Source organism: Chinchilla lanigera, unplaced genomic scaffold, assembly GCF_000276665.1.
Source record: "Chinchilla lanigera isolate Chin_1 unplaced genomic scaffold, ChiLan1.0 scaffold00013, whole genome shotgun sequence".
NCBI classification, from domain to species: Eukaryota; Metazoa; Chordata; class Mammalia; order Rodentia; family Chinchillidae; genus Chinchilla; species Chinchilla lanigera.
Genome location: NW_004955414.1, coordinates 28,880,664 through 28,888,951, shown reverse-complemented (window position 1 = coordinate 28,888,951; position 8,288 = coordinate 28,880,664). Strand labels below are relative to the sequence as shown.

At 40.1% G+C, this 8,288-nt stretch overlaps 1 pseudogene; it reads right to left on the bottom strand.

Moving 5' to 3' along the window:
* Positions 1 to 4,181, bottom strand: part of LOC102022383 — a 41,754-nt pseudogene extending 37,573 nt beyond the window's left edge.
* Between the last annotated feature and the right edge of the window lie 4,107 nt (positions 4,182 to 8,288).

Here is an 8,288-nt window from a genome sequence, read left to right as displayed (position 1 = left end):
AACCACTGTGGAAAACAGTTTGGAGAGTCCTCAGTAAACTAGAATTTGAGGTCTCATTCAACCCAGCTATTCCCCTTCTGGGTATTTTTCCAGAAGAACTGAAAACATCATACCACAGTGATATATGTGCACGTGTTTATAGCAGTGTTTATAACAGTGCAATTTTTAATAGCTAAATCTTGGAAATAACCCAAATGTCCATCAACTGAGGAATGGATAAAAAAGATGTGGTATTTTTATAAAATGAGTATTATTCATCTATAAACAAAGATAAACTAGAGGCTTTTATAGGTAAATGGATGCAACTAGAGACCATACTCATTAGTGAAATAAATCAGATTCACATGTGTAAACATCATTTCTCCCTACTATAAGAACCTGAAAGAGTAAATAAAATCTGAAAGGTACAATCGATATTGTGAGAAGGAAAAGAAACTGCTCAAATAGGAAGGAGCAAGTAGGAAGAAGGATGGGAGAAGAAAAAAGAAAGAAGGAAGAGGGAAAAATATCTATATCTATATCTATCTATCTATCTATATATACACACACAGGATAGCTAGGATAATTGTACTAATATCTGTTGGTTTATTGAAAGGAACTGTTAATGTGTAATTGTTTAATCAATCTTGCATGCCTATATCTGGTTATATGTGCAACCATTTTGAAGAGGACACTATGTAATATAACAATCATTGTTAATATCTTATCACCATGTTTTGAAATTCTGTATCATTTTCATTGTTCTCTATGCTGTTTTGTTTATGTATTTGTTTTTGTCACTTGGGTTTTTTTTAATGAAAAGCAAAATGTATATGTATATATAAGGATGGCTGGAATAGGTGTATTGCTATTGTCTGTGGTTTATTGAAAGGAACAGTCAATGCTTAAAATTTGCTTTTTTCTTGACCAATTTTGCATGCTTAAATTTGATAATCAGAATGACTGATCTGGAAACAACAATATGTAGTATAAGAACCATTGTTGAAGTCCTACCATCTTGTATGGTGAAGCTCTGCATCATTTCCAATGTTGTTTTTTCCGATTTTTTTTTTTTTTTTACTTGTTACTGTCTTTGATTGTTAGATCAATCTTACATTCTTACACCTGGTGGACTGAGCAACTTCACTGAAGATAACAGTATGTGATGTAGCAACCATTGTAAATTCCTATCATTTTGCTTTGAGGTCATCTATCATTTTTGTTCTATTTGTGCTGTTTTGATTTTGTCTTCATTGTTGTTTTGTCAATTTTTTAATTTTTAAAATAAAAAAATTAAATTTTTGGACAAAAGGAATAATTTAGAAGAGTATTGGAAATAAGAAGAGAAAAATCTCCTTTTACCAGGAGGCTTTCCAAATGAAAGTCCAAATTGTTTTCTTTGTCCTGCTTCTATATGAATAAGCAGAGAACAGCAAAAAGGTCATTTCAGATAAAAGAAGTGGAAGGACACTGGTTATTTTATATTTCTAATGTTTTTCAAAGTCCAATCCAGAGGAAAGGAAGACCTGTTAACTAACGTAGCATATTCTGCATAAGAATCTTCTTCCTGGGAAGAAAGGTCCTTATCTATTCATTCTTATCCTAACCTTTTTTTCTTGTTTTCCTTTACAATTTTAAGATGAACTATCTGCTTGAATTACTATTTTCTTTTATCTAACTCTATCTTAGACTCCCCTTAGTACCTCTTTATAAGCTAAATAATGAACTATTACAATCACCACCTCTGAATGAAGTATCCTTAAGTGCTGTTAAGGGAGAAGGAATGAAGATAAAAGGAAGGGGGCCATTCAGTATAGTAGAAGAACCATTGTTGAACTCTCTTCAGAGAGCTAATCTAAGGAGCCCTCAAAAGAAATTAGGTTTGGGTTCAGCAGTTAAGGACTGTCTTCAGAAGGTCAGTGTAATTGACCTCAGTAAAAGAAGTCCAGCATATTTATCATTGGTTCCTTCTGCATGACCATTTGTAGTCTGACAGACTCTAAATGAGGAGAAACAAATTTTGTCGAGATTAACAATGCATATCCCTAATTTGGGCAGGAGTTTCTCAATCAACCAGGAAATCACTGGTGAGGAGCATTCATTCATATAGCATTCTAAAAGGACTTAGTCCTCATGTCTGGAGTGAGTTTCTTATTCACATCAGGGCTAGGGGAAGCAAAGTAGGCCAAGGGAGTTGAGTTTGCTGAGTGAGCTTTCTGAGATGTCTCTTTAAGATTTCATTCATCTTTTCAACTTTACCTGATGACTGGGGCCTCTGAGCATAGTGGAAGTAGTAATGAGTTCTTAGGGCCTGGGAGATTCCCTGCATGACAACAGCTTTGGGGGTGGGTCTGTGTCTTAGTTACTTTCTTGATGCTTGAACAAAATACCAAATACCCACGAGTTAAAGGAAGAAAGGTTTATTTTAGCTCATATTTTTTAGAGGTTTCAGTCCATACATGGCTGGCTCCAAGGCAGAGGAGAAACTGTCCGCAGCAAGGCAGGCAGGAAGCAGCAAATTTCCTTTCCCTCTTATTCTTTTCAGGCCACAAGCCTATTGGTTGGTGCCACCCACACCCAGGGTGGAGCTTCCTATTACCCACATCCAGAATTGTGCTAACTAAATCAGTGTACTAATGAAGTTATCACACACCCATAATCCACATTCACACACCCTAGATGCTACCACCTCCCCAAAAGCCCCATTTATGAACAAAAACCCTTCCTTTGAGCACATGGGGCTTTGGGGATACATTTTGATACAAGCCATACCAGGGAGCCATTATCACTCTGAAGTTTCCGAGGGAGTCTGCATTTGGGAATAATCTCTGAAGTTAAGATCTTTATCACCTCTGAAGACTTCTCTGTCCTGCAAGGTGAAATTTCCGTCCAATTATTTAAGGTATCTACACATGCTAAGAGGTACGAGATCCTCTTACTTTTGGAAATGTCATAATTACTTTGTCTTTACTGAGATACAATACCCTTAACTCTGAGCAGGAATGGTGTAATATGGCTCACAATTTGTAGAGGTTTCAGTCCATAGTTGGCTGACTACAATGGCAGAGAGGCATGGCAGGAGATGCTTGCTTATGGCATGGCACTAGGAAGCAGAGAAAAGGAATCAAGGGAGAGGGAGGGAGATACACCATTCTAAGACATGCTCCCTGTGAGCCACTTCCTCCCTATATCACATTTAGCCAGAACACATCAATAGATTAATCCACTAATGAGTATTGCACTCCCGTGATACAATTGCCTCCTCAAAGTCCCACCTATAAGAACATGAGGTGTTGGGAATCTAAATAGAAACCGAAAGAGGGCAGGTGGGTGAAAGCTATTTCCAAGTCCTCCCCTGAATATCTCCCACTTTGCTGGCTCTGGGAGGAGGGTAATGTGTGCAATCTATTCACTGGGAAGGTTTTCTAGAAACATATTTCACAGGCTTATATAGCTTGAGCCATGCAAAGGAGTCCCTTACTCATGAATAATCTCTTGGTCATTTTGTAAGGTTTTTCCTCTCCTAAGTAGAAAGCCTGAAAAGTTCTAATGATTTTCCATTGGCTGGCTGCAGGTATAAGCAGTTTTTCCACCCTCTGCTTGAAACCACCAAAAAGTGTGGGAGCTGATATCCCTGGATAGGGCCCTTTCTGTCTCAGCTCTGGTAGAATTGGGCTTGGCATCTCCCAGGGGCTTTTCCCCAAACAAAAATCTGCCTTGGCCACTAGGTCAGCCAGTCAGTTTTCCTGTGCAACCTCATCTGTTCCATTTTGGTGCTCTTTGCATTGTATAACTAACTACCACCTCAGATGGGAGATAGACAGAGGATAGAAGGTAATCTATTTCCCTGTGATATTTAATAAAGGATCCACTTGCCAACAAGAACTCTCTTTCCTTCCAGCTAGCAGCTTAGGCATGTAGCACCAAGAAAAGCATATTTCAAGTGAGTATAAATATTAACTCTTTGGCTTTTTACTGAGCTTGACTGCTCTTGTAAGGGCTATGAGCTCCACCACCTGGACACTAGTTCCACGAGTTAGAGGGGAACTTTCAAAGGTGGCCTGTAAATTTACCACAGCATATCTTGCCTTTCACATTCCATTTACTGCATATAATATTTACAGAAAAGAATCATATTAGGGTTAGCTATGGAGATCTTTTCTAGCTGCATAGGTGTGGGAGAATTACCTGTTTATAGTCATGATCCAAGGTCTCATTTCCTTCTGGGAGGAAGGTGGCAGGGTTTAAAGAGGAACACATCTTTAGTCGGACAACTAGTCCTTTTAAAGGAGTACCTGATATTTAAGAAGGTGATTATCAGAGAACCATATGCTCCCTTTGGAAGAGAGAAGTCCAGGCCACATTAAGGGAGTAAAAATAGTAAAATCCTTTCCTAAGGTTAGTCAGGAAGACAGAAGTGCAGCAGAAGAGCCAAGCAGCCACTGCTCAAATGCAGGCTGGCCATCCCTTCACTATTATATCTAGTTCCTGGCTCAAATATCCTACTGGTCATTGTACAGGCCCTTAGTCCTGGGTTAAGACTCCCAGGGTCATTCCATTCCTCTCAGAAACATATAAGTTAAAGCACTGCCCTATGGGGAAACTTAATGCAAGGGGAAGCAAAAAATGTTTGTTTGTGTTTTTGAAAAGCCTGCTGATAGCTTGGTTCTCAAATTAAAATATGAATATTAGACTTTTGAGTTTCTTTGACTGATAAAGAGTCTTTGCTACCTCACCATAACCTGCAGTCCAGAAATGGCAAAACTCTGTGATGTCCAATAATCTTCAAAGTTGTTTTAACATTCTTGAAAAGGGAAAAAAAGCAACTGATTTAATATCCTTTTCCCCTAACCTTGGGGTTCCTTAAGAGAGGATTAGACCAAGGTATTTTATGGAGGGACTACATAGTTGTACATTTGATCAAGAAACTTTCTCTGTCTCTCACCTAAAAAGTTTAATATGACTTGGATACCTTGGCTTGAGAGTTCCTCAGGAGGGACACATGAGAGGTTGTCATCCAAGTATTATAGGGCTCTAGTCTAGGGGTAGTTAAAATGAGAAGACTCGAGAGAGGACTCATTCAGAGAGAGGACTCGAGAGAGGACTCATTCAGAGACTCACTCAGTGAGGGCTGTCTCTCAACCCTTGTGGCAACACAGTCCACATTAACTCAGTAACTTCCTCAGAGGGATCTTCAAATGCAAAAAGAAATTGTGAATCAAAGTGGAGAGGTATGCAGAAAAATGGATCTTTAAAACCTAAAACTATAAACCATCTGACGTCTTCAGGAATCTAGGATAAAAGGTTGTACAGGTTAGGTACCACAGGATCTAAAGGCACTAGTGCTGCTTTCCTAGCTGGGTATCTTAAACTACTCTCAGTTGGTTTTTTGAATATCCAAACTAGGTGTGCTGCAAGGGCCTTTAAAGTTGTTAATTACTGGGAGAAATCCCTATTTAGCCTCCAGCCTCAGTGGACATTGTCTTCGGTGAGAGAATAAAGTCAGGTCCTTTAAATGAAGGAGCGTAGACATTCCCCCAATAGCCCATCCTGTTTTTCCCTGAACAGTTCTGACTTCTGGATTAACCTCTGTCTCCAAAGAGGAAGGGAGAGCACTGATCTTGAGGCAGAAGAATTAATAGTGTTTACAGGAGGCAAGATACAGTGGTTCAGCTCTCTGGGTTAATTAGAAAGTCAAGAGAGAACAGAATATCATGCAACTGCAGCACACAGGCTGTAAATGTATCTAATTGTAGGTTTTCCAGTTATGCCTCTAAAAGTCATACTGACTGAAGAGAGCAGGCCAGGACTGGAGAGAACAGATTCAGTGACTCCAGTGTTCAAAAGGAAGTTCACCTCCTTCCCTTCTATAGTTAGAATTACCTGAGAGTTCCAGGCAGTCATGACAGTCCAATTTACAGATGCCTATGATGAGTGCTCTGGGTCCTCTCAGTCTTGTTGGATCAACTGAAAGGATGAGTTTGATCCTGGAGACCTTCACTTCTTGGGGCAATTCTGTTTCCAGTGGTTCCCATTAGAGACTACGCAGGGGGTGGATGGCTCTTTGCCCTTTTGGTTGTGACCCTCATCACTGTCTCTATGGAAATGCCCTGGCTTTCTGAAGCTATAGTAAGCAGATGAACTGCCTTCAGAACCCTGGGAATTCTGTTGGGCTCTCCCAGAGTGCAGCCACTAGTACTGCTGCCTTTCTCTGATCCAGTTTCTCTTTGTCCTTGGCCTCTTCCCAGTACCAGTTATAAAAGATCTCAGTGACTCTCTTAACTAAGGCATCTAAAGAGTTATCAGGACCAAATGCCTCCTTTTGCAATGTTCTCCTGTATCTGCAGCCAATTAGGTTATAAATTTATCACTCAAGGATAAATTTATCATCTGGCCCTCTGCTGTGTTTGGGGGCAGAAAGGTATATTTAGTTAAAGTCTGTTGGAGTCTTTGTAAAAAGGCTGAAGGATTCTCTTCACAGCCATGATCAAAGGTTGATAACTTGGAATAACTGAGGGGCTTAGAGCATTTCCTCTGCAATCCCTCATGAATGTAGGACTGGAAATGTTTATAACTCCGTTCATTGCTATCATCATCTGGGTCCCAGTCAAAGTTCTCTCCCTGGATTGCTGGCATCCCTGTGGGTTAAAGTTTTCCCCCAGCTTTAGTTCCTCAGTCTTCTAATAATGAATTACATGTAATTTATCTCTGAAGACCTCTGCCATCTCTAAAGTCACTTGTTTTTTTACTAGGGGATGGTGTCTGATTTAAAAGAAGCATAACATCCTTTCAAGTTAGATCAAATGATTGAGCTAAACCTCAAAGTGTCTCTATGCACTTATCAGGATTATCAAGCAAGTTTCTTAAATCCTGTTTGATTTGTCTTAGGTCTGCCAAGGGAAAAGGCATGTGGATTTGGAGGATGCCAAATTTTCCCCTGCCCACTTCCTGAAGAGGGTACACCCTCCATTTGGAGACTTCTTTTGGTCTGGGTGGCATCAGTGTTTCTGGGTGGGGTGAACAAGAAGGCTCAGAATAGACTGCCTGAGACTCAGCAGTGCCTGAGGACCCACAAGTAACATGGGGTCTTGCCTGAATTTTTGGCACAGTTTGGAGTAGTTATGCCAGGACAGAGGGAACTCGTGACCATTTTCCCTCTTTCTTACAGAACTGGTATAATTGAAGCATGATTTCATAACTTACACTTTCCCCTGGGAAGCTCTTCACACCATTTCCCAGGGTGTAACCAGGCCATACACGGGTGCAGGAAAAGATTAGGGAAGTTTCCTTACAGTCTGAGGGTTAAAGAGTCCCAGTGTTCTCATATGTATTCCAGGAGAGTATGGGAAATCTGCCTCAGATTTCTCATTCTGAAAATCAAGAGGAGAAAAGGCATCCCTGTCATCCTCTTGTTTTGACACTGAACTTGGGAATTTCACCCGACTCTGGTCCCTCCAGTGCCAGCAGCAGCTGGTAGAGTTATTCAAGAAAGTGGCAGGAGACGAATATCCACTCTTACCAGTGTCCATGCACACACACCCTTTCCTCACATGTCCTTGGCTCATATTAACTGCAGGGTTTTCCTTTCTCAGCCCTCAACTAGCGTATCTCTGAGTACAGACCTCAGTCACTGAGCTGGTGATGTACTTCAGAAATAAATTATGGCAAGAGACAGGCAATCCCTAGGAGACCAGGGGCCATGACTATCAACTCCCTTAATACTTATTTTTTCTAAAACTGCCATCAACTTGTACGGATCTTGGACATTACTTTCTGTTTTATGAATAAAATCATCTGTGCTACAATGGCCCCACCTCCCAATTTTTTTTTTTTTTTGATCTGCCCTACTCAGGTTGCTACACTAAAATCAAAAAAATGATTGGGACTGAAAGCTTTCTCAGGGTAGATCTCTGGTATATCGTAAAATAAACCTCCAAAAAAATGAGAAAGAAAAGAAAAAGTGGCAGGAAAAAGTCAGAGTGGAGAAGCCATAGCAATGAAAAACTTTCATCCCCATCAACCCTTGTGATGAGTTAAGGGAAAAATTTATCCAAGGGCCACCAGTTGTGGAAGACCAAGAGTGTCAAGAATTAAATTACACCTTCAACATTGGAGAATCAAATCCTCCACTGGAGGAAATTGAGATAAAACAGTCTCAGCATTTCTTTCCATATACTAGGGATGGGAATCAGGCCACACTGTCCAGTGAAACCTGTCCTCTATAACTTTTTTTTTGCTCTCTCTTTTTTTTTAATTTTAAAGAGTAAAAGAAAGATAACATAAGAATAGGGGGGACTTACCAAATTACA